A 26,183-nucleotide genomic window follows, 5' to 3' on the forward strand; every position below is an offset into this window, starting at 1 on the left:
TCATACTGTGCAGAGATGGCAGATGAGGACCATCATACTGTGTGGAAAAGGCAGGTGAGGGACATCATACTGTGTGAAGATGGCAGGTGACAGCCATTATACTATGTGGAGATGGCAGATGATGGCCATCATACTGTGTGGAGATGGCAGATGATGGCCATCATACTGTGTGGAGATGGCAGGTGACGGCCATCATACTGTGTGGAGATGGCAGGTGAGGTCCATCATACTGTGTGGAGATGGCAGGTGAGAGCCATTGTACTGTGTGGAGATGGCAGGTGGTGAGGACCATCATACAGTGTGGAGATGACAGGTGAGGGCCATCATACTGTGCGGAATAGGCAGATGAGGACCATCATACTGTGCAGAGATGGCAGATGAGGACCATCATACTGTGTGGAAAAGGCAGGTGAGGGACATCATACTGTGTGAAGATGGCAGGTGACAGCCATTATACTATGTGGAGATGGCAGATGATGGCCATCATACTGTGTGGAGCTGGCAGGTGACGGCCATCATACTGTGTGGAGATGGCAGGTGAGGGCCATCATACTGCGTGGAGATGGCAGGTGAGAGCCATTGTACTGTGTGGAGATGGCAGGTGATGAGGACCATAATACTGTGTGGAGATGACAGGTAAGGACAATCATACAGTGTGGAGTTGACAGGTGAGGGCCATCATACTGTGTGGAATAGGCAGATGAGGACCATCATACTGTGTGGAGATGACAGGTGAGGGGCATCATACTGTGCAGAGATGGCAGATGAGGACCATCATACTGTGTGAAGATGGCAGGTGACAGCCATTATACTGTGTGGAGATGGCAGATGATGGCCATCATACTGTGTGGAGATGGCAGGTGACGGCCATCATACTGTGTGGAGATGGCAGGTGAGGTCCATCATACTGTGTGGAGATTGCAGGTGAGAGCCATTGTACTGTGTGGAGATGGCAGGTGAGGTCCATCATACTGTGTGGAGATGGCAGGTGAGGTCCATCATACTGTGTGGAGATGGCAGGTGAGAGCCATTGTACTGTGTGAAGATGGCAGGTGGTGAGGACCATAATACTGTGTGGAGATAACAGGTAAGGACCATCATACAGTGTAGAGATGACAGGTGAGGGCCATCATACTGTGCGGAATAGGCAGATGAGGACCATCATACTGTGTGGAGATGGCAGGTGAGGTCCATCATACTGTGTGGAGATGGCAGGTGAGGTCCATCATACTGTGTGGAGATGGCAGGTGAGAGCCATTGTACTGTGTGGAGATGGCAGGTGGTGAGGACCATAATACTGTGTGGAGATGACAGGTAAGGACAATCATACAGTGTGGAGTTGACAGGTGAGGGCCATCATACTGTGTGGAATAGGCAGATGAGGACCATCATACTGTGTGGAGATGACAGGTGAGGGGCATCAAACTGTGTGAAGATGGCAGGTGACAGCCATTATACTATGTGGAGATGGCAGATGATGGCCATCATACTGTGTGGAGATGGCAGGTGACGGCCATCATACTGTGTGGAGATGGCAGGTGAGGGCCATCATACTGTGTGGAGATGGCAGGTGAGAGCCATTGTACTGTGTGGAGATGGCAGGTGGTGAGGACCATAATACTGTGTGGAGATGACAGGTAAGGACAATCATACAGTGTGGAGTTGACAGGTGAGGGGCATCATACTGTGTGGAATAGGCAGATGAGGACCATCGTACTGTGTGGAGATGACAGGTGAGGGGCATCATACTGTGCGGAGATGGCAAATGAGGAGCATCATACTGTGTGGAAAAGGCAGGTGAGGGACATCATACTGTGTGAAGATGGCAGGTGACGGCCATCATACTGTGGAGGCCCACTGTGGGAACATAAAACTGGTTGGGTCCTACCATATCATGTACTATGGTAAGATATGGAGGTTGTTTCTTTAATTTCATATCTATGAGGACTTTTTTTAGTATGAAATGTGACAAAGTCACTTGCAAAGTGCTGGGAGGGAAATACGTCTCTCTGTGGCCATTAGCTTCAGTGATTTGAATCCCAGAAGTTTTGCTCCAGTATACTATGTGTTGAGAGGGGTTAATCGGCCATTTTAAGAGCTGGGTTTTTGTGGACAACCATAGAGCACGTGGGAGATTGTCCACCTTATCTCCTCCCCAGGGTGTGGTCTGGGGTTTAAATAGTCAGCCTCCTGAGGCATTCAGTGTTCAGTGTGTCTGGAGCCGGCAGGTCCAGAGAAGTGGTTTTGTGTTAAGCTGTGCTGAACCTGGTTGTTATATCCTGAGCGGGCAGATCCCTGCAGTTACAGAGACTGTATACCATTTAGTTTTGTTTTCCTGTTTTACCCAGAGGGCCCCGTTTATTTTCACTTCTTGTTGGTTTATGCCACATGTATAATAAACAGGCGGAAGAGTTAAAGATTCAGTGTACCTGTGTCTACGTCCGTGTGCAGCCGAATGAGCCGATCTACTAAAGAAATTACCTTTGAAATGTGGCACCATCATCCTTTGTTTCCCTGACATCTGATGTTGCAGAGTAAAGAGGCCCCCACACACGTGAGATTTTCATTCTTAAGGGCTATTTTTTACTCTGGCAGGCTACTTCAGCTTAGGGAAAATATAATTTGATAAACAAGATGGGTACAGGGAGAAAAGTCCGCTGGACGGTTCCCTCTGCCTTCTCGCTGCCTGGATTGATTGACAGGTTTCCCTACTAGTGTAGAGAGAGAGACCTGACACTCAAGCTAAGCAGGGTGAAGAGAAGTCAGAGGAAACCACCCAATGGACTGTTTCGGTGTATCCAGCCCAGTTTTCAAGGTATATTTTGTATATATATTAGTCCATAGAAACCTTCAGAACTAAGGTCACAATCCAATATCGTAATGCATAAACAAGCCCTTCACAATTAGGGAAGGGAGAGGAAAGTGCCTCAGTGCATGTAAACTGAATTAAAACCTAGATTAGCAGCATAAGGAAACCAGAAGAAAAGGAAGGTGCATATACGTTTCTTTATCTTAGTGGAAAGCCAAAATTTGCCTTGTCTCCCACCCCGACGCGCGTTTCGACGTTTCTTCTTCCAGGGGCGTGGGTACATACACTGAGGCACTTTTTTGATTACTTGATATTGATTTTGCATTCAGTGTTTACATCTTTTTCAGTACCTGCCTGATAATTCCTATCTATTACACTAAAGCACTTTACTTATATGAAATATTAATTATTTTCTTACTGTTAAAAGGTAAATATAGGTGTTTTTTTTCACTGTATACTTTATAGTAGCTGCTATCATCTAGCAAAACCTACAAGTATGTTATATATGGAACCATTTATACCTGGGCAATTCTATAATTCACAATGAGTTGTTAGCTATTTGTTTCCAGTTCTCTGACATGAGGCATCCTTTTTATTATTGTTGATTTGCTGTATGAATATATGTGTAAATAAAAGTATTTATTGTTATACACATTCCTCTCCCTTCCCTTATTGTGAAGGGCTTGTTTTTGCATCAAGGTATATTTTGTGCAGTGTTTCAGAGTCCAACACAGCTTTCTGCATCGAGAAAGCCAGTCTGCCAGGGTGGGCATCCTAAAACAGTTAGCAGGTTCCTTCCGGGTCAAGTCTTATGATGACGCAACATCAGCGCCCATCCTCAGTAAGTGTACTGGAGATTTGAAGAACATGAATCGATAAATATTAAATTTCCTTCTCCGTGAATTATATCATGTCATTAATGTGCTAGACGAGATGGAAAGTGATTGCGATTATTTTCCAGTGTGTAAAAGGCATCTGTTATCAGAGGACAGGATTAATGGAAGTCTTTGTCAATTATCCTGTGTATTTGCTGTATGCAAAAATTGAGATGACTGAATGAATACAACATTACAGCATGAACTCCCACGACCCCCCTCTGGGCCTGTATTGTTTTGTGCTATATAAATGGATGAGAATAGGTGTAGCAGGGCTATATATATATATATACATATATATATATATATATATATATATATTTGTATATATATATATATATACATATATACAGCTCTAGCAAAAATTAAGAGACCACTGCAAAATGTTCAGTTTGGCTGATTTTTCTCCTTATAGGTATATTTTTGAGTCAAATGTAAATTGTTCTTTTATAAACTTCTGACAACATGTCTCCGAAGTTCCAAGCAATAAATTTTGTAGTTTTTTCTGACAAAGAAAAATGGTCAAAATTAAAAAAAACAACAACAGTGCTTTCAGACCTCAAATAATACAAAGAAAACAAGTTCATAATCATTTAGAAAGAACAATACTAATGTTTTAACTCAGGAAGAGTTCAGAAATCAATATTTTGTGGAATAACCATGGTTTTTAATCAGAGCTTTCATGGGTCTTGACATGCTTTCCACCAGTCTTTCACACTGCTTCTGGCGTAAAAATGTAAGCAGTTCTTCTCTGTTTGATGGCTTGTGACTATCCATCATCCTCTTGATTACATTCCAGAGGTTTTCAGGGGGGTGCAGGTCTGGAGATTGGGCTGGCCATGACAGGGTTTTGATGTGGTGGTCTCTTAATTTTTGCCAGAGCTGTATATATACATATACAGTGGGGAAAAAAAGTATTTAGTCAGCCACCAATTGTGCAAGTCTCCCACTTAAAAAGATGAGAGAGGCCTGTAACTGACATCATAGGTAGACCACAACTATGAGAGTCACAATGAGAAAAGAAATCCAGAAAATCACCTTGTCAGATTTGGCAGATTTATATTGCAAATTATGTTGGAAAATAAGTATTTGGTCATTAACAAAAGTTATATCAACATTTTGTAATATATCCTTTGTTGGCAATGACAGAGGTCAAATGTTTTCTGTAAGTCTTCACAAGGTTGCCACACACTGTTGTTGGTATGTTGGCCCATTCCTCCATGCAGATCTTTTCTAGAGCAGTGATGTTTTTGGCCTGTCGCTGGGCAACACAGACTTTCAACTCCCTCCTATGGGGTTGAGATCTGGAGACTGGCTAGGCCAATCTAGGACCTTCACATGCTTCTTACGAAGCCACTCCTTCATTGCCCTGGTGGTGTGCTTGGGATCATTATCATGCTGAAACACCCACCCATGTTTCATCTTCAATGCCCTTGCTGATGGAAGGAGGTTTGCACTCAAAATCTCATGATACATGGCCTCATTCATTCTTTCATGTACACGGATCAGTCGTCCTGGTCCCTTTGCAGAGAAACAACCCCAAAGCATGATGTTGCCACCCCCATGTTTCACAGTAGGTATGGTGTTCTTTGGATGCAACTCAGCCTTCTGTCTCCTGTCAGTGTGTTACTGATGGTAGCCTTTGTTATGGTGGCCCCAGCTCTATGCAGGTCATTCACTAGTTCCCCCTGTGTGGTTCTGGGATTTTTGCTCACCGTTCTTGTGATCATTTTGACCCCGCGGGGTGAGATCTTGCATGGAGCCCCAGATCGAGGGAGATTATCAGTTGTCTTGTATGTCTTCAATTTTTTTATTATTGCTCCCAAAATAAATGTTGCTAAATCAGATCAGACAAGGTGATTTTCTGGATTAGTTTTCTAGTTTTGACTCTCATAGTTGTGGTCTACCTATGATGTCAATTACAGGCCGCTGACTAAATACTTTTTCCCCACTGTATATATAGATTCAGTCCAGGGCTATTACCACTTTCTCCCTCTTACTAAACTTACCCCATTTCACCAGATATAGATTCAGTCCAGGGCTATTACCACTTTGGCCCACTTACTAAACTTACCCCATTTCACCAGCTGTGGTTTGGTATTTTGTTTTTTTTAGCACAGTTTGGATTTATTTTGAGGAACTTTATAGCATTGTTAACATGTAATGTATCATTATATAGACACTATAGGGCGGTATAATATAGTCACATGGAATTATTCAGGTACAGTGCAGCACTAATATACATGTTGTATTACTAATCCTTCCATTAACAAGACAAGTGGCAGTATTAACATAGTAACATAGTAAGGCCGAAAAAATATATTTGTCCATCCAGTTCAGCTTATATTCTGTCAGAAGTATCTGTTGCATCATGATTTTTAGGGAGAAACAAGTTGGCAGTATCAACCATGCCCACATAATTTACAGGAAAAGACAGGGATGCAGTGCTATCTGTGCCAACGTTATTTACTAGTAAAGGCAAGTATATATTTAACCATAAAGTTTACAAGTAGATATAGGGAGGCGACACAATCACTATCAGGGCTGGCAAAATCTCAGTGACCAGGTCACATAGTTCACCTGCTGCCATCCCTCATCATCAGTCCACCATAATTAAAATACAATCTTAGGTATAGCCACTGTTCCTTCACAGCCCAGAACTACAGATCACGATTTTAGTGGGGACTTGGCTTTTAGCGCTGGTGGCAAGAATTGGTGAATATGTATGTATAAAGATTTATGATTACATAAGTAGCAAGGAAAGACAAAGAGGTAGTAATATCTGTGCCAACAATAATTAGAGGCAGAGACTGGCCAGCAGTACTATCTTTGCCAACAAAACATTGGTATTACTTACCGAAGATTCACAAATCCAACACGGCTCCCCCTGGGAGACCTATTGTGTCAGGGGTCGGCTCCCTTACTGAACCCCTTTCACAATACATTGATTGGTTGTTGCGTCCTTTGCTCATTAATGTGCCGTCCTATATCAGGGACACGGATTCCTTTCTCAGACACGTTCAGGATTTTGTTTGGCAGCCGGGGTTCTCCATGGTGTCCATTGACGTGGTCAGCTTATACACCAACATACCCCAAGTGTTGGGTGTGGAAACCGTGAGACGGATTCTGGATACCACAGATAAGAGTCAGGCATACATTGAATTTGTATGTGGAGGCTTGGATTTTATCTTAACCCATAATGCCTTCACTTTTTTGGATGTCTGGTATAGGCAGACCACGGGGACTGCCATGGGGACCCCGGCTGCATGTACTTTTGCTAATTTGTACATGGCTGTCTTTGAGGAGGATTACATTTACTCCACTAATAACGTTTTTTTGAAACATATCAAGCTATTATTGAGATATGTGGATGACCTGTTCCTGATATGGGACGGCACTGAGACAGAATTTCATGCATTTGTGGAATATCTTAATACCAGCAATGTGATGGGGATGTCTTTTACACATAAATTCGGGGGTTGTACGTTGGAGTTTCTAGATGTGTGGTTAGAAGTGGTGGAAGGGAAGGTGTGTACTTCCATCTTTCGAAAACCTTCTTCGGTTAATTCCATTCTACATTATAACAGTTTTCACCCTCATCATACAAAAAAATCTTTACCGTATAGTCAGTTACTTAGAACACGACGTGTGAACAATACCCAGGAGGGCTTTGCACAACAGTCAGAGGAACTTTGCAGTAGACTTCGGGATAGAGGCTATCCGGAAAAATTATTAAAATCCACGTTAGAACGGGTGGAAACCGGGCATTGCGGTCAGAAAAAGAAATTACCAGACACAGCGTCACAACGCTTTTCCTTCTGCTTTCAATACAGTCCTTTGGATAGTGAGATTAAAGCCACCCTCCGCAAACATTGGCATGTTTTGGAGAGAGATAGAGAGCTTACTGGGAGGAGCAAAGGAGGCCCCTTGGTCTCTAATAGACGGGGGACACGGATCAGAGACGTACTTGTACGAAATCGGATCACCAGGGATAGATCAAATTGGCTGGAGCGGTCTGTTCCAATAGGTAACCATCGGTGTGGTCATTGCCAGTATTGTAGATTTCATCTATTGGGCCAAACATTACATATTGGACCTGTGATACATCAGGTCCGACAATTCATCTCTTGTAAGACGGAGTTTGTAGTCTATGTCGTTTTTTGTCCTTGTGGGCGTTTTTATATCGGTAAGACCATTCGTAGATTATATATGCGCTTTAGGGAACACTTTAAATCAGTCACCTCAGGCAAGGGTGTACCGAGACTAATCGATCATATCAAAGAAAGTCACAACGGTAACCCAGAAGTTCTGACATTTGCGGGGGTAGAAAAAATAACATTACCGGTACAGGGCGGCGATCTCCATAAGATATTATTGAGACAAGAGGCTACATGGATATTAAAGACGAAAGCCACCGGCCCGGCCGGTTTAAACGACAGAGTCGATATGTCGGTTTTTTTGTAGCTCTTGTATGTTATTATGGATTTGTTTCGTGTCTTGTAGTGAGGTGACGATTTGGATTTAGGTGTGAATATCTAGGACCGATATAGAATTGTATTTTCGGTACGTCTACATATTCTTAGTCACAATCAATATGGGAATATATTTGTCAATACCTGTCTCTTTTATAGATTTAGTGATTTATGTCAAGCAATCTTTCAGCAATCCCTCAGCAACTAGATATAAAGCATTCATTGTTAGATTTTGTCTGTAGGACTGTACGTATATATCTATGTAACAGCTGTTCAGTGTCAGTTATATGCGTTTGTTTTTAATTAGTTTTAACACACTGTGCACTTTCTTTTGTTGCCCGGCGGGTTGATGACACAGGTGGAGCTTGTATTCAGTTACTTACTTAACCTGGTGTCACTTCCCGTCTGGCTATGGACCCGTAGAAGCGCTCTTGTGCAGCGCGAAACGGCCGTCGTCTCGTCTGCCGCACTCTCCCTGGCTAATTTCCTTTCCCCCGTGCCGTGAAGATGTTTCACTTGTTGTTGGAATAAACACTTTGAACTGCAGTCGGTGAGTGCATTTGCAATCCTTTCTTATTATGTTGGATTTATACAGACTTTTTTCATGCAAATAGCACCTCCCTCTCTTTCCCAGACTGCGAGATCAAAACAAATGAACCTATTGTAAGTTTCTCTGTGTGTGGGAGGTTGTGCTGCTCTGGTTTTCTTTTGTATTGCTTTTGATTAAGACTTTTTTAGCACGCACACTCCCTTTGAGATTCTCGTGGCTCTGGATCTTGGTGTGATTGCGATCAGCTCCACCACGTCATGCAGCCTGAGTCAGCACCTGTTCGTGGCAGTTTACAAGCCGGCCGGGAGGATGCCATTAATTATTTTAAAGAGTGCGAGCAGACTGATGAAGTGCAGATGTTAAGCACCAGGTCTTTAGAGCATAAACTGACTAATCTTTCCGAAAGGGAAGTGAGACTTTTTTGGACGAATAATTCGTTACAGTCCTATGTGGATAATAAAAGAGTGCCGAGAGGTCTACGAGTATGGAAGGATATTGCGCATAATAATAATGATATGGCTTTTAAAAGTGAATGGGAGAAAATCATGTTGAAATGCTCCCAGGACTTATTGGAATTGGTCTTAAAATCTAATATACAGAACTATGAGTTACTCAATGCAGAAATCCTGAAGGCTCAATCGGAGCTGCAGGGCAGATTGTCAGATAGCCAGTGGTTGGCTTTCAATAAAAAATTAGATTCTAAACTGATTCTGACACAAGTAGAGACAAAACAACGTAAAAGAGACAAATTTTTACGAGACAAGGGCGACTATGATTCCGGTAATATTTTTTCTTGGAATAAAATATCTAAAGATAATCAGCCCATGTATTCACAAGGCAATAGATTCAGACAAAGGAAACGTCGCTTTCAACAGAAAAAAAGATCTAACCAACAATATGGGAGAGATTACTTGACAACGGAATCGGATTCCAGTCTCAGCGAAGGCCCTATTACCAATGCAGGTTCATCAGAAGAGGTGCACTTGGATTCTCAACACACCACCCCTATCCCTTTAGGAGAAAAACACGGAGGGGCCAGCACAAGTGCCGGCGCGACATGGCAGCGCAAAAGGAAGTTCGTCTCTTGGAGACAGGAACGGTTCTAAATACTTCTCCTGAGGACTACGTTGTCAATTTGACACAACGCAGTTTAGACTCCTCCCAATTGTCTGTTTTGGCCAGGGGTTTGAACTACTGTGTCCCTGATGAATTTGACTTTGTTTCTTTCCAGGTGGACTTATTTAAGGCTACAAGAAAAATGCATTTGTATAGACATTTTCGTTGCAGTTCTGTAGAATCGGCAGTATTGGAAGGAGAACGTCCTTGTAATATAGGACCTTTGGGCTTTATGGCTAGTGCACAGGGGGGAGCGTTAGCAGATTTACAAGAAGATGCCAAATGTCTGCTCAGCATTTCTGATGAGAGACTTGGTGAAGAGATCACCAATTCTGATGGGTATAAACCTTTTTTGGGAGGAGTTTCCTCTACATATATACCCCCAGTCTCCCCCGGCAACATGATCGACCTATTTGAAACTTTGGTCCTTAAGGATGTAGAAGCCTTGGTATATAACAAGGCCACACCTAACTTGAGTATCAATGAAAGTAAGGCTCTAAAAGAAATGGCCAATTGGACTGATGTGATTATACGTCCCGCAGACAAAGGCGGAAAGACGGTCTTGTTGCCGAGGGAGTCATATATAGCCGAAGCCAATAGACAATTATCTGATACTTCCGTTTATACTAAATTGCAAGGTGATCCTACCCAGAGATTTAAAAGAGAGCTTTGCTCCTTCCTTAGGAGGGCAGTAGAGAATGGTGTCATCCCGCAGAGGAAAGCCGAAAAATTGCTCCCTAATTTCCCTATGAGACCTCATTGGTATTACTTACCGAAGATTCACAAATCCAACACGGCTCCCCCTGGGAGACCTATTGTGTCAGGGGTCGGCTCCCTTACTGAACCCCTTTCACAATACATTGATTGGTTGTTGCGTCCTTTGCTCATTAATGTGCCGTCCTATATCAGGGACACGGATTCCTTTCTCAGACACGTTCAGGATTTTGTTTGGCAGCCGGGGTTCTCCATGGTGTCCATTGACGTGGTCAGCTTATACACCAACATACCCCAAGTGTTGGGTGTGGAAACCGTGAGACGGATTCTGGATACCACAGATAAGAGTCAGGCATACATTGAATTTGTATGTGGAGGCTTGGATTTTATCTTAACCCATAATGCCTTCACTTTTTTGGATGTCTGGTATAGGCAGACCACGGGGACTGCCATGGGGACCCCGGCTGCATGTACTTTTGCTAATTTGTACATGGCTGTCTTTGAGGAGGATTACATTTACTCCACTAATAACGTTTTTTTGAAACATATCAAGCTATTATTGAGATATGTGGATGACCTGTTCCTGATATGGGACGGCACTGAGACAGAATTTCATGCATTTGTGGAATATCTTAATACCAGCAATGTGATGGGGATGTCTTTTACACATAAATTCGGGGGTTGTACGTTGGAGTTTCTAGATGTGTGGTTAGAAGTGGTGGAAGGGAAGGTGTGTACTTCCATCTTTCGAAAACCTTCTTCGGTTAATTCCATTCTACATTATAACAGTTTTCACCCTCATCATACAAAAAAATCTTTACCGTATAGTCAGTTACTTAGAACACGACGTGTGAACAATACCCAGGAGGGCTTTGCACAACAGTCAGAGGAACTTTGCAGTAGACTTCGGGATAGAGGCTATCCGGAAAAATTATTAAAATCCACGTTAGAACGGGTGGAAACCGGGCATTGCGGTCAGAAAAAGAAATTACCAGACACAGCGTCACAACGCTTTTCCTTCTGCTTTCAATACAGTCCTTTGGATAGTGAGATTAAAGCCACCCTCCGCAAACATTGGCATGTTTTGGAGAGAGATAGAGAGCTTACTGGGAGGAGCAAAGGAGGCCCCTTGGTCTCTAATAGACGGGGGACACGGATCAGAGACGTACTTGTACGAAATCGGATCACCAGGGATAGATCAAATTGGCTGGAGCGGTCTGTTCCAATAGGTAACCATCGGTGTGGTCATTGCCAGTATTGTAGATTTCATCTATTGGGCCAAACATTACATATTGGACCTGTGATACATCAGGTCCGACAATTCATCTCTTGTAAGACGGAGTTTGTAGTCTATGTCGTTTTTTGTCCTTGTGGGCGTTTTTATATCGGTAAGACCATTCGTAGATTATATATGCGCTTTAGGGAACACTTTAAATCAGTCACCTCAGGCAAGGGTGTACCGAGACTAATCGATCATATCAAAGAAAGTCACAACGGTAACCCAGAAGTTCTGACATTTGCGGGGGTAGAAAAAATAACATTACCGGTACAGGGCGGCGATCTCCATAAGATATTATTGAGACAAGAGGCTACATGGATATTAAAGACGAAAGCCACCGGCCCGGCCGGTTTAAACGACAGAGTCGATATGTCGGTTTTTTTGTAGCTCTTGTATGTTATTATGGATTTGTTTCGTGTCTTGTAGTGAGGTGACGATTTGGATTTAGGTGTGAATATCTAGGACCGATATAGAATTGTATTTTCGGTACGTCTACATATTCTTAGTCACAATCAATATGGGAATATATTTGTCAATACCTGTCTCTTTTATAGATTTAGTGATTTATGTCAAGCAATCTTTCAGCAATCCCTCAGCAACTAGATATAAAGCATTCATTGTTAGATTTTGTCTGTAGGACTGTACGTATATATCTATGTAACAGCTGTTCAGTGTCAGTTATATGCGTTTGTTTTTAATTAGTTTTAACACACTGTGCACTTTCTTTTGTTGCCCGGCGGGTTGATGACACAGGTGGAGCTTGTATTCAGTTACTTACTTAACCTGGTGTCACTTCCCGTCTGGCTATGGACCCGTAGAAGCGCTCTTGTGCAGCGCGAAACGGCCGTCGTCTCGTCTGCCGCACTCTCCCTGGCTAATTTCCTTTCCCCCGTGCCGTGAAGATGTTTCACTTGTTGTTGGAATAAACACTTTGAACTGCAGTCGGTGAGTGCATTTGCAATCCTTTCTTATTATGTTGGATATATATATATACATATATACAGCTCTAGCAAAAATTAAGAGACCACTGCAAAATGTTCAGTTTGGCTGATTTTTCTCCTTATAGGTATATTTTTGAGTCAAATGTAAATTGTTCTTTTATAAACTTCTGACAACATGTCTCCGAAGTTCCAAGCAATAAATTTTGTAGTTTTTTCTGACAAAGAAAAATGGTCAAAATTAAAAAAAACAACAACAGTGCTTTCAGACCTCAAATAATACAAAGAAAACAAGTTCATAATCATTTAGAAAGAACAATACTAATGTTTTAACTCAGGAAGAGTTCAGAAATCAATATTTTGTGGAATAACCATGGTTTTTAATCAGAGCTTTCATGGGTCTTGACATGCTTTCCACCAGTCTTTCACACTGCTTCTGGCGTAAAAATGTAAGCAGTTCTTCTCTGTTTGATGGCTTGTGACTATCCATCATCCTCTTGATTACATTCCAGAGGTTTTCAGGGGGGTGCAGGTCTGGAGATTGGGCTGGCCATGACAGGGTTTTGATGTGGTGGTCTCTTAATTTTTGCCAGAGCTGTATATATACATATACAGTGGGGAAAAAAAGTATTTAGTCAGCCACCAATTGTGCAAGTCTCCCACTTAAAAAGATGAGAGAGGCCTGTAACTGACATCATAGGTAGACCACAACTATGAGAGTCACAATGAGAAAAGAAATCCAGAAAATCACCTTGTCAGATTTGGCAGATTTATATTGCAAATTATGTTGGAAAATAAGTATTTGGTCATTAACAAAAGTTATATCAACATTTTGTAATATATCCTTTGTTGGCAATGACAGAGGTCAAATGTTTTCTGTAAGTCTTCACAAGGTTGCCACACACTGTTGTTGGTATGTTGGCCCATTCCTCCATGCAGATCTTTTCTAGAGCAGTGATGTTTTTGGCCTGTCGCTGGGCAACACAGACTTTCAACTCCCTCCTATGGGGTTGAGATCTGGAGACTGGCTAGGCCAATCTAGGACCTTCACATGCTTCTTACGAAGCCACTCCTTCATTGCCCTGGTGGTGTGCTTGGGATCATTATCATGCTGAAACACCCACCCATGTTTCATCTTCAATGCCCTTGCTGATGGAAGGAGGTTTGCACTCAAAATCTCATGATACATGGCCTCATTCATTCTTTCATGTACACGGATCAGTCGTCCTGGTCCCTTTGCAGAGAAACAACCCCAAAGCATGATGTTGCCACCCCCATGTTTCACAGTAGGTATGGTGTTCTTTGGATGCAACTCAGCCTTCTGTCTCCTGTCAGTGTGTTACTGATGGTAGCCTTTGTTATGGTGGCCCCAGCTCTATGCAGGTCATTCACTAGTTCCCCCTGTGTGGTTCTGGGATTTTTGCTCACCGTTCTTGTGATCATTTTGACCCCGCGGGGTGAGATCTTGCATGGAGCCCCAGATCGAGGGAGATTATCAGTTGTCTTGTATGTCTTCAATTTTTTTATTATTGCTCCCAAAATAAATGTTGCTAAATCAGATCAGACAAGGTGATTTTCTGGATTAGTTTTCTAGTTTTGACTCTCATAGTTGTGGTCTACCTATGATGTCAATTACAGGCCGCTGACTAAATACTTTTTCCCCACTGTATATATAGATTCAGTCCAGGGCTATTACCACTTTCTCCCTCTTACTAAACTTACCCCATTTCACCAGATATAGATTCAGTCCAGGGCTATTACCACTTTGGCCCACTTACTAAACTTACCCCATTTCACCAGCTGTGGTTTGGTATTTTGTTTTTTTTAGCACAGTTTGGATTTATTTTGAGGAACTTTATAGCATTGTTAACATGTAATGTATCATTATATAGACACTATAGGGCGGTATAATATAGTCACATGGAATTATTCAGGTACAGTGCAGCACTAATATACATGTTGTATTACTAATCCTTCCATTAACAAGACAAGTGGCAGTATTAACATAGTAACATAGTAAGGCCGAAAAAATATATTTGTCCATCCAGTTCAGCTTATATTCTGTCAGAAGTATCTGTTGCATCATGATTTTTAGGGAGAAACAAGTTGGCAGTATCAACCATGCCCACATAATTTACAGGAAAAGACAGGGATGCAGTGCTATCTGTGCCAACGTTATTTACTAGTAAAGGCAAGTATATATTTAACCATAAAGTTTACAAGTAGATATAGGGAGGCGACACAATCACTATCAGGGCTGGCAAAATCTCAGTGACCAGGTCACATAGTTCACCTGCTGCCATCCCTCATCATCAGTCCACCATAATTAAAATACAATCTTAGGTATAGCCACTGTTCCTTCACAGCCCAGAACTACAGATCACGATTTTAGTGGGGACTTGGCTTTTAGCGCTGGTGGCAAGAATTGGTGAATATGTATGTATAAAGATTTATGATTACATAAGTAGCAAGGAAAGACAAAGAGGTAGTAATATCTGTGCCAACAATAATTAGAGGCAGAGACTGGCCAGCAGTACTATCTTTGCCAACAAAACGTAGGTGTAAAGACAGGCAAGTAGTACTTTTTGGGCCAACACATTAAGAAGCAGGGACAGGTCAGTAATACTGTCTGTGCCAACTAAATTTAGAAGCAGAGACCAGCCAGTAATACTATCTGTGCCAACTAAATAACACTGCCCACATAGTATATACACACAGCCCACGTAGTATATAACACAGCCCATATAGTATATAGCAGTGTGGGCACCATATCCCTGTTAAAAAAAAGAATTAAAATAAAAAATGGTTATATACTCACACTCCGGCGTCCACCAAAGCTGTCCCGATGCGCATGATGCTGCCGCTAGTGTCCGTTCCCAGTGATGCATTGCGAAATTACCCAGATGACTTAGCGGTCTTGGTCTCGCGAGACCGCAAAGTCATCTGGGTAATTTTGCAATGCATCTCTGGGAACGGAAGCTGGCGGCAGCATCACGCGCATCGGTGGACGACGGAAGGCGAGAATAGCACGATTTTTAAAAATTATTTTTAACATTATATGTTTTTACTATTGATGCTGCATAGGTAGCATCAATAGTAAAAAGTTGGTCCGGGATGGAGTGACACACTGGCGCTGACTGGAGGGGAGTAGGGAGGGGGCACTGACTTGAAGAGAGTCGGGAGGGGCCAATTCGCGGTCGGACTAAGCCTGTCGCTGATTGGTCGTGGCCTGCCGGCCGTAACCAATCAGCGACGCGGGATTTCCGTTACAGACAGACAGAGAGATGGAAGTACCCCTTAGACGATTATATAGATATGCTGGAGTGATTTGAAGAAACTTTCTGGATTGCAGACACCCTGACTAATAGCGTTAGTAGAAATAGTGAAAGTGGAAAATATTTTAGGGATTTTCCAAGAGTAAGATCTAAATTGTCAGGCTGAAAAATAATATATTTTTTATAATGTTGACTTATGGACATGTGTTATCATCGCGTCCCACATGGCTCCTGGCAGAACGCAACAAATTCTCATACAACCCCTAAATAAAATGAACCTGATACTTTAAAGGGGCTGTCCACTACTCCAACAACCCCTTCTCAATCATTATGTTCCCTCTATATTTTTGATTGAAAGATCTGAATTCCCAGCATACATTTAAAAGTAATCAGTCACCAGGATTTTGCCACCTTATCTGAGAGCAGCATGATGTAGTGGAGGAGACCCTAATTCCAGTAATGTGTCACTTACTGGGCCGTGTTTTGCTGTTTCAATAAAATCAGTGTTTTATCTGCAGGAGATTATCACTACAAGAATAGGTGTCTCATGCCTCCTGGAACAACCATGCCCCCACCACTGATTGGCAGCTTTCTGTCACTATACAATGTATTGGTGCTGCCAATCAGTGGTGTGGGCGGGGTTATACACAGCTCAGTATTCTGAGCTCTGCATATGAGAAAACTGTGATTTTATCACAACTGCAGCACCCAGTAACCTAAATGATACATCACTGGAATCAGGGCCTCTGTCCCTACATCATGCTGCTGTCAGATTACATAGCAATAACCTGGCTGCTTTCTGTGGACAGCACTTGGATGCTGATATTTCTGTCTTGACCATGAATGAGACTAATGTTTAAAAATCCCAATGAAGAGTGTAAAAGTGAAACCTGCAAGATATTCACAGCGTCACAGAAACAAAATCCACAAAGGTTGAAGATTTCACTGCAGAAAACTTTCTAGGAATAAATCCTTTGTGCAAATATCCAAGGGATATGTTCGCACTCAGTTGTTTAATGTGGATTTTGGGGTTGATTCTGTTCCAAAATCCACACCAAAAAGCTCTTCAGATACTTATAAAATAAATCCTATTCAAATCATTATTTATACTCCATTCTGTCAGTGCAATAAATCAGCAGCTATAATTGGTGCAAAAGGAGGCTCTACATAGTACTGACTTTAGGGGGGCGAAAGGAGGCTCTACATAGTACTGACTTTAGGGGGGCGAAAGGAGGCTCTACATAGTACTGACTTTAGGGGGGCGAAAGGAGGCTCTACATAGTACTGACTTTAGGGGGGCGAAAGGAGGCTCTACATAGTACTGACATTAGGGGGGCGAAAGGAGGCTCTACATAGTACTGACTTTAGGGGGGTTAAAGGAGGCTCTACATAGTACTGACTTTAGGGGGGCGAAAGGAGGCTCTACATAGTACTGACTTTAGGGGGGCGAAAGGAGGCTCTACATAGTACTGACTTTAGGGGGGCGAAAGGAGGCTCTACATAGTACTGACTTTAGGGGGGCGAAAGGAGGCTCTACATAGTCCTGTTTTTTGGGGGCGAAAGGAGGCTCTACATAGTACTGACTTTAGGGGGGGCGAAAGGAGGCTCTACATAGTACTGACTTTAGGGGGGGCGAAAGGAGGCTCTACATAGTACTGACTTTAGGGGGGCGAAAGGAGGCTCTACATAGTACTGACTTTAGGGGGGTTAAAGGAGGCTCTACATAGTACTGACTTTAGGGGGCGAAAGGAGGCTCTACATAGTACTGACTTTAGGGGGGCGAAAGGAGGCTCTACATAGTACTAACTTTAGGGGGCGAAAGGAGGCTCTACATAGTACTGACTTTAGGGGGGGTGAATAGTCATGCACCCTGAAGTTTCAGTTATTTTATCCTATTTGTTGTTTGCTTCACTATAAAAAGAAAACCAAATGTTCACAGTTGTCGGCATGTTCTTTACATGGACTGATGGAAACCCTCAAAAAAAAAACTGTGAAATTCCCGGCTGTGAGGTTGCAAAACATGAAGTATGCTGGGGGGGAAGGGAAGGAGAATACTTTTGCAAGCCTCTGTATCCCAGTGATTCAAATATTGTTTTTTTGTTACACATTGTACTTTATGTTAGTGGTAACATTTAGAACGATATGTTTTTCTTTTATTTGTGAAAATTTTCGAATTTTTGTGAAAAGTGCGAAAAGTTTGCAATTTTCTAAATTTCAATCTTTATATCCTTAAACCGGTTAGTCATGCTGTAGAAAAGAATGAATACATTTCCCACATGTCTACTTCACATTTGAATCATTTTTCAAAAGTACGGTAATTTTATTTTTGCTGGGATGTTAGGGTTTAAAAGATTTTGTAGAAATCTCTAATTTTTTCAATAAAATTACAAAACCTCTTTCTTTAGGGAGGTACTCAGATTTAAATGGCCACAGAGGGGCCTATACATGGAAACGCACGAAAAGTGACACCATTTTTAAAAAAATGCACTCCTCAAATACTTCCATACTGCTGTCAGGACATGTTTTAACCTTTCAGGTGCTACACAGGCATTAATATAAAGTCGAATGAAAAAGAAAAATTGGAATTTTTACTCTAAAATGTTGCTTTAGCCCCAATTTTTTCACTTTTACAAGAAATAGCACAAGAAAACAGATCCCCCAATTTGCTACCTAGTTTCTTCTGAGTGCTCTGATACCCCACATGTGGTCAGAAACCTCTGTTGGGACAAACGGCCGGGCTCGGAAGGGAAGGAGCGCCATTTGAATTTCAAAACAAAAATTTGGCTGAAATAGATTGTAGGCGCCATGTTGAGTTTGCACAGCCGCAAAGGTGCCCAAACAGCAGAAAACCCCCACAAGTGACCCCATTTTAGAAACTACGTCCCTCAAGGATTTTATCCAGGGGTATAGTGATCATTTTGAACCCACAGGTGCTATACAGAATTTGAGAACATTAGGTCGTCATATTGAAAATGTTCATTTTTTTTTTTAAAGAAAATGTTGCTTTAGCCCCAAATATTTCACTTTTGCAGGAGGTAACATTAAAAAGCGGACTGCGCAGTTTGTTATTCACTTTCTTCTGAGCATGGCGATACCCCACACGTAGTAAAAAAACTTTTGTTTGGACACAGGGCCGGGCTCAGAAGGGGAGAAGTGACCTTTGGTATTTGGAATATAAATTTGGCTGAAATAGATTGTGAATGTCATGTCTCATTTACGGAGCCCCTGAGGTACCAAAACAGCAGAAGCCACCACAAGTGACCCCATTTTGGAAATTAGACCCATGAAGGAATTCATATAGAGGGATGTTTAGCTTGTTAAATCCACAGAACTTTTTAAAATGTGGATGTGAAAATGAAAATTTTTATTTTTTTTGCTAAAATGTAGTTTTAGCTCCAAATTCGTAATTTTCACAATGGATAATAGGAAAAAATGGACCTCAAAATTTGTTACGCAATTTCTTCCAAACGTGAAGATACCCCATATATTGTCAAAAGCTGCTGGTTGGGCACCCAGCAGGGCTCAGAAAGGAAAGAGCGCATTTTCAGAGCCCCTGATGTGACAAAACAGCAGAAACCCCCACAAGTGACCCCATTTTGGAAACTAGACCCCTCAAGGAATTCATCTAGGGGTGTATTTAGCGTTTTTAACCAACAGATGATTCACAACACTTTATTACATTTAGATGTGAAAAGAATTTTTTTTTATTTTTTTCCACTAAAATGCTGTTTTACCCCCTTGAGGGGATAATAGGGGAATACAGACCCCATAATTTGTTATGCAATTATTACTGAACGTGGCAGTTCCCCATATGTGATTGTACAGTCATGGACAAAAATTTTGAGAATGATACAAGTATTAACTTTTCCAAAGTCTACTGCTTCATTTTTTCTAATGGCAATTTGCATATACTCCTGAATGTCAGAGTGATCAGCTTAACAGCAATTACTGTACTTGCAAAGTCAATATTTGCCCAGAAAATGAACTTTAACCCCCAAAGCACATTTCAACATCATTGCAGTCCTGCCTTAAAAGGAGCAGCTAACATCGTTTTAGTGATTGATCCATTAACACAGGTGTGGGTGTTGATGAGGACAGGGCTGGCGATCAATCAGTCATGAATAAGTAAGAATGACATCACTGGACACTTTAAAAGGAGGCTGGTGCTTGGTATCATTGTTTCTCTTCAGTTAACCATGGTTATCTCTAAAGAAACACGTGCAGCCATCATTGCACTGCACAAAAATGGCCTAACAGGGAAGAGTATCGCAGCTACAAAGATTGCACCTCAGTCAACAATCTATCGCATCATCAAGAACTTCAAGGAGAGAGCTTCCATTGTTGTCAAAAAGGCTCCAGGGCGCCCAAGAAAGACCAGCACGCGCCAGGACCGTATCTTAAAACTGTTTCAGCTGCGGGATCGGACTACCAGCAGTGCCGAGCTTGCTCAGGAATGGCAGCAGGCTGGTGTGAGTGCTTCTGCACGCACTGTGAGGCGGAGACTCTTTGAGCAAGGCCTGGTTTCAAGGAGGGCAGCAAAGAAGCCACTTCTCTCCAGAAAAAACATCAGGGACCGACTGATATTCTGCAAAAGGTACAGGGAGTGGACTGCTGAGGACTGGGGCAAAGTCATTTTCTCTGATGAATCCCCTTTTCGATTGTTTGGGACATCTGGAAAACAGCTTATTCGGAGAAGAATCGGTGAGCGCTACCACCAGTCTTGTCTCATTCCAACTGTAAAGCATCCTGAAACCATTCATGTGTGGGGTTGCTTCTCAGCCAAGGGAATCGGCTCACTCACAGTCTTGCCTAAAAACACAGCCATGAATAAAGAATGGTACCAGAATGTCCTCCAAGAGCAACTTCTCCCAACCGTCCAAGAGCAGTTTGGCGCCCAACAATGCCTTTTCCAGCATGATGGAGCACCTTGCCATAAAGCAAAGGTGATAACTAAATGGCTCATGGAACAAAACATAGAGATTTTGGGTCCATGGCCTGGAAACTCCCCAGATCTTAATCCCATTGAGAACTTGTGGTCAATCATCAAGAGACGGGTGGACAAACAAAAACCAACAAATTCTGGCAAAATGCAAACATTGATTATGCAAGAATGGACTGCGATCAGTCAGGATTTGGTCCAGAAGTTGATTGAGAGCATGCCAGGGAGAATTGCAGAGGTCTTGAAGAAGGGTCAACACTGCAAATATTGACTTGCATTAACTCATTCTAACTGTCAATATAACCTATTGGTGCTCATAATATGATTGCAATTATATTTCTGTATGTGATATAAACATCAGACAAACACTAATAAAAACCAGAGGGCAGCAGATCATGTGAAAATATAATTTTGGTGTCATTCTCAAAAATTTTGGCCATGACTGTATACTACTGTTTGACACACAACAGGGAAGGAAGGAAATAGGTCCTATTTGACTTTTAGAAAACAGATTCCAGTTAAATAGATTGTTGGCGCCATTAACCGAGCCCCTGAGGTGCCACAACAGCAGACACCCCCACAAGTGACCCCATATTAGAAACGTCACAGCCTAAATGGGTTGTCCGGTCTAAAATGACAAGTCTGCAGTCACTCTGTGTATCCACTAAGTGCACGCACTGTGCGCTGCGAGGATTCGCGTGTTTCTGAGCCGGGACCAGGGGTGAGGTATGCGATATGCATACTTTGGCCAGGACCTGACTAGTGGGCTCAGCCTCGCTCCTTATACTTGTATTGGGCGAGCAGTCTGTTACCATTCTACATCGGCACTGGGCATTATAGACAGGTAGTTAGCAAAAAAATGTGTCCAATGACCCCAATTAAGTTCTGCTGTGGTTTTCTGTCCATAGTCTGCATGTTTCATGTAGAAAAGAAGCACATCAAAAATGCTGCAAGTGAACACATCCATAGTGTGACGATCACCACTTGCAAGATCCAGCAAAGCTCAACGAGAAAAAAAAAGCAAAGTCTCATACAGAGCCAACTGGTTAAGGTTTTGCCCTCGGGATATTTTTTTACTTTTTGTTCTAGAAAAGCTTTTGCTGACAGTCAGGGATGAAGATTTACATGTGCCGCGTGACAAAAAAAAGAGGAAGGAAACGACTTGTTCTGCAACAACAGCTGAGGAATATTTCGGCAGTATCTCAGATTACTTATGTCTCAACTGAAGTGTCTGCTACAAAAATTGGGTCTTTGAGTTTCTTGGAGAAAAATTTCACAATGTAAACCTTCGCAGAACGTTCAGCAACTTCACAGAAACTTTCCTCACTCTTATTTTACAATTTTAGGAGTTGCCACAAGGCTCTTCTCTCTGATTCCAGAGTTTAGCTATACCCATGAATGTAAACAGAATGTAAACAGAAACAACTAACAGATGATATTTATTATTTTCATCCTTATTAGATGTGTTTTAGCTCAGCACCATTAGGGCAGAGCTGAAATCTGTGACTACATATTAGCTATAATGTGTACAGGAACCTCTGGGGTGGTCTGAGACACACCCCCTGTCATTTCATTGGCTCAGGCTGCAGATCTCCCCGCCCCTGCAGATCTGGCTGCTCAGATTGACTTCTGTCTAGCTCAACACATGCTCAGCGAGATGTCAATGGATGGAGATCACAGCTGATTTTGCCAGTATATTTTTTTATTATATTGGTGGTAAAATGATCATAAAGTACAAACTTTTAACCCCTTCACGCCATGGTCATTTTCCAATTTATTTATTTTTTATTATTTTTTCCTCCCCTTCTTCCAAGAGCCCAAACTTTTTTTTATTTTTCTGTCAATACAACCATATAGGAGCTTGATTTTTATGGGACAAGTTGTACTTTTGAATTACATCATTCATTCTACCACATATTGTACTGGAAAATGGGAAAAAAAATCCAAGTGTGGTGAAATTGCAGAAAATGTGCAATTTCACAATTGTTTTTTGGGTTTTTATTTACCATGTTCACTATACACTAAAAAATATGTGTACAGATATCAAATTAGACTAATTTTAAATGTTGTGTAATAACTTAGTACAGTAGTTTGTGACACACACACTTTGGGTGGCAGACACTGAGTTTACTTTTTATGTTGTTGCAGCAATAAATGTGGTTGTTTTCGGCATGAAGAGTGGAAAAAAATGTGTAGTTGAGCTGCAGCAACCATGGCTGCTATCACTTCTATCTTTCTCTCCTGCTATTAACTGAACCTCTTTATTATTCTCTTTTTTTGTAGACTAAACTATCTGCACAGTTTATTATTTCTCCCCATCTCTATGGCTGAGCTGTGAGCTATGACATCCTCTCCCGTTCCAGATTCACTACAAACTGACTGCTGAATTCCTTGCCTCAGCTTTTATTCTGGCTATGATAGTTCATCACATTGATTGGGTCTGCTATACCATATGTAATGATAACTGCAAGGCATTATGGGGAAGCCAGCCTGGAAACACCTAAGGATATGTGAGTCAATGCAGTCTTCTGCATTGTATATAATGATGGAATCATTTTTAGCAGGTCGTGCAAAGCAAATTTTAAATTTTTCGAATTCCCCAAAATTCCACTTCAAATTGATTTGCATTGAATTCATTCTATAATCTCTAGTGACACGCATAGCTCTAGAAAAATGTGATATCCATGGAGTTGTAATAATCTTCACTTATTACACATCTCTCTTTTGAACACCCTGAACCTGTAAGTAGGAAAAGAGAGCCACACAGGATGGTAAGTCTAAAAGACTTCTGTTCAAGACTGCCGGTGGCTATGCATTTTGAGTGAAGCATTAACTTTATAGATCAATATCATAATAAAACTGGTAGCCCAGTAAGGCTACTTTCACATTTCCGTCGGTACGTGGCCGTCGCAAACTGTCGGCCCGACGTACTGACGGACGTTGTGCTAAATTTAGCACAACGTGGGCAGCGGATGCAGTTTTACAATGCATCCGCTGCCCATTGTGAGTTCCGGGGAGAAGGAGGCGGAGTTTTGGCCGCGCATGCGCAGTCGAAAATGGCGGACCCTTCGCACAAAAAAAGTTACATTGAACTTTTTTTGTGCGTCGCGGCCGCCAAAACATGACGCATCCGTTGCACGACAGATGCGACGTGTGGCCATCCGTCGCAATGTATCGCTAATGCAAGTCTATGGAGAAAAAACGCATCCTGCGGGCAACTTTGCAGAATGCATTTTTTCTCCAAAACGACGCATTGCGACGTAGCCCAAACGACGGAAGCATGAAAGTAGCCTAAGACTGAAGCTGGCTAAAGACATTAGATGGATGTTGGACTAATGATCATTCCTCCTGACATTTGTTAAGAGCTCTCCTCTATAAGAAAGCCGCTGATTAACACGTTGGGTGGCGGCTTATCTGAAGGAGAACAATGTGATTAAAAAGTGCAAAATTAGACTTGGCTGACTGACATCACTCCCAACCATCATTTGGGAAGCTCCTCCATAAACATCGTCTCCCGGTACTTACCTACACGCAACCTCCGATCCTCACAAGATCTCCTTCTCTATTCCCCTCTTATCTCCTCTTCCCACAATCGTATACAAGATTTCTCTCGCGTATCACCCCTACTCTGGAACGCTCTACCCCAACATATCAGACTCTCGCCTACCATCGAAACCTTCAAAAAGAGCCTGAAGACCCACCTCTTCCGACAAGCCTACAACCTGCAGTAACCACCGATCGACCAAACCGCTGCACGACCAGCTCTACCCTCAACTACTGTATTCTCATCCATCCCTTGTAGATTGTGAGCCCTCGCAGGCAGGGTTCTCTCTCCTCCTGTACCAGTTATGACTTGTATTGTTCAAGATTATTGTACTTGTTTTATTATGTATACCCCTCCTCACATGTAAAGCGCCCTGAAATAAATGGCGCTATAACAATACATAATAATAATAATAAACATTAGATCGTCATCCAAACCTGTCGACATAAGTCTAATGTGCATGGCCAGCTCGAGAGATTGAGCATGATAGGAAAAATCAGGAAACTTGTCTCCATTTGACCATACCAGTAGGACACGGTAATTTTAACCAGTCTCTGTAGAACATGTCCTCTTGTAAGTGGAAATGGTGACTGGAGAGACTACAAAGATTCTGCGAATTCATCCGTGTGATGGTGGAACATATTTTAAGACTTCCATATATAATAGATAAAAGTTGTCAAAACCTGACAAAAGCACGGTATAATTGTAGCTCACCGGAGTGTGGTATGTGGAGAATGACTGATAGGAGATCCTTGGAGACCATGTGGTGATACATTAATCTGAGACCTCAGGGGTCTGAGCATTGCATTTCTCCATGCGGTGTGCTTCTCCAAACCATCGATTGGTCTAATGTTGAAGGCTCAATGATTTCCATTGATAGTTGATGACTGTGGTAGCACAAATGGAACCATAGTACGGTCAGGAACCTATGCGAACGTTAACACCAGGGGATCACTCAGAAAACAACAGGTCAGAGAATATCCTGGAAATGTAGGCAGCACATAACCAAAAGTCGGAACCAGGTGGACAAACAAGGCTTAGTGCAGCAGCTGAGGTCCCCTTGAATAGACTGCCTGAGTTTCACGTCAATTTAAAGTTTCAATTTAAAGTTTCAGTTGCCATTTGCAAAGTTGTGCCGAAATGTGGAGGCAGAAAAAGAGCCACAGGTCAATTCTTCACAGCCGAGGGTGAAGATAGGAGACATCAAGTGGAGGTGTAGGGTTGTCGTCAGAGTAGACAGGACCACCAGGGCAGACTCCCAGCAGGGAACAGGGGCAATTAGTAACAGAGAGAAATAGTAAACAGGAAGACACAGTAAACATCTATGTGTATCGTTCTGACAGCTAAAGATTTTGCGGCCTATGACTACCAAAGAAATATTACAGCCGAAAAACAGTAAATTGCGAAAGTGAGTAGCACTATCCTACAATACGCATCTAAGAAGATGCTTCTTTCCCCTCCTGGATTTATTTTTCATTCTCAATTAATGGATAAAAATGGTGTTAAGTGAAGACAGGTTTTGCCATCACTGATAGAAGTGATGACAGTTGGTGCTTATAAGATTCTTTGGGGAGGAGCTAGTACCATAGAACTTAATGAGCACCAACTGTCATCTCCTCTCTCAGCAATGGGGACGTCTGTATTCAATGAAAACAGATTTGAATTGAGGTTG

At 42.2% G+C, this 26,183-nt stretch overlaps 1 protein-coding gene across 2 annotated transcripts in view; it reads left to right on the top strand.

Moving 5' to 3' along the window:
• Positions 1 to 26,183, top strand: part of MALT1 (MALT1 paracaspase) — a 104,398-nt gene that overhangs the window by 12,008 nt on the left and 66,207 nt on the right. The window lies entirely within an intron of this gene.

The sequence above is a fragment of the Ranitomeya imitator genome, chromosome 1 (assembly GCF_032444005.1).
Source record: "Ranitomeya imitator isolate aRanImi1 chromosome 1, aRanImi1.pri, whole genome shotgun sequence".
Taxonomy (NCBI): domain Eukaryota; kingdom Metazoa; phylum Chordata; class Amphibia; order Anura; family Dendrobatidae; genus Ranitomeya; species Ranitomeya imitator.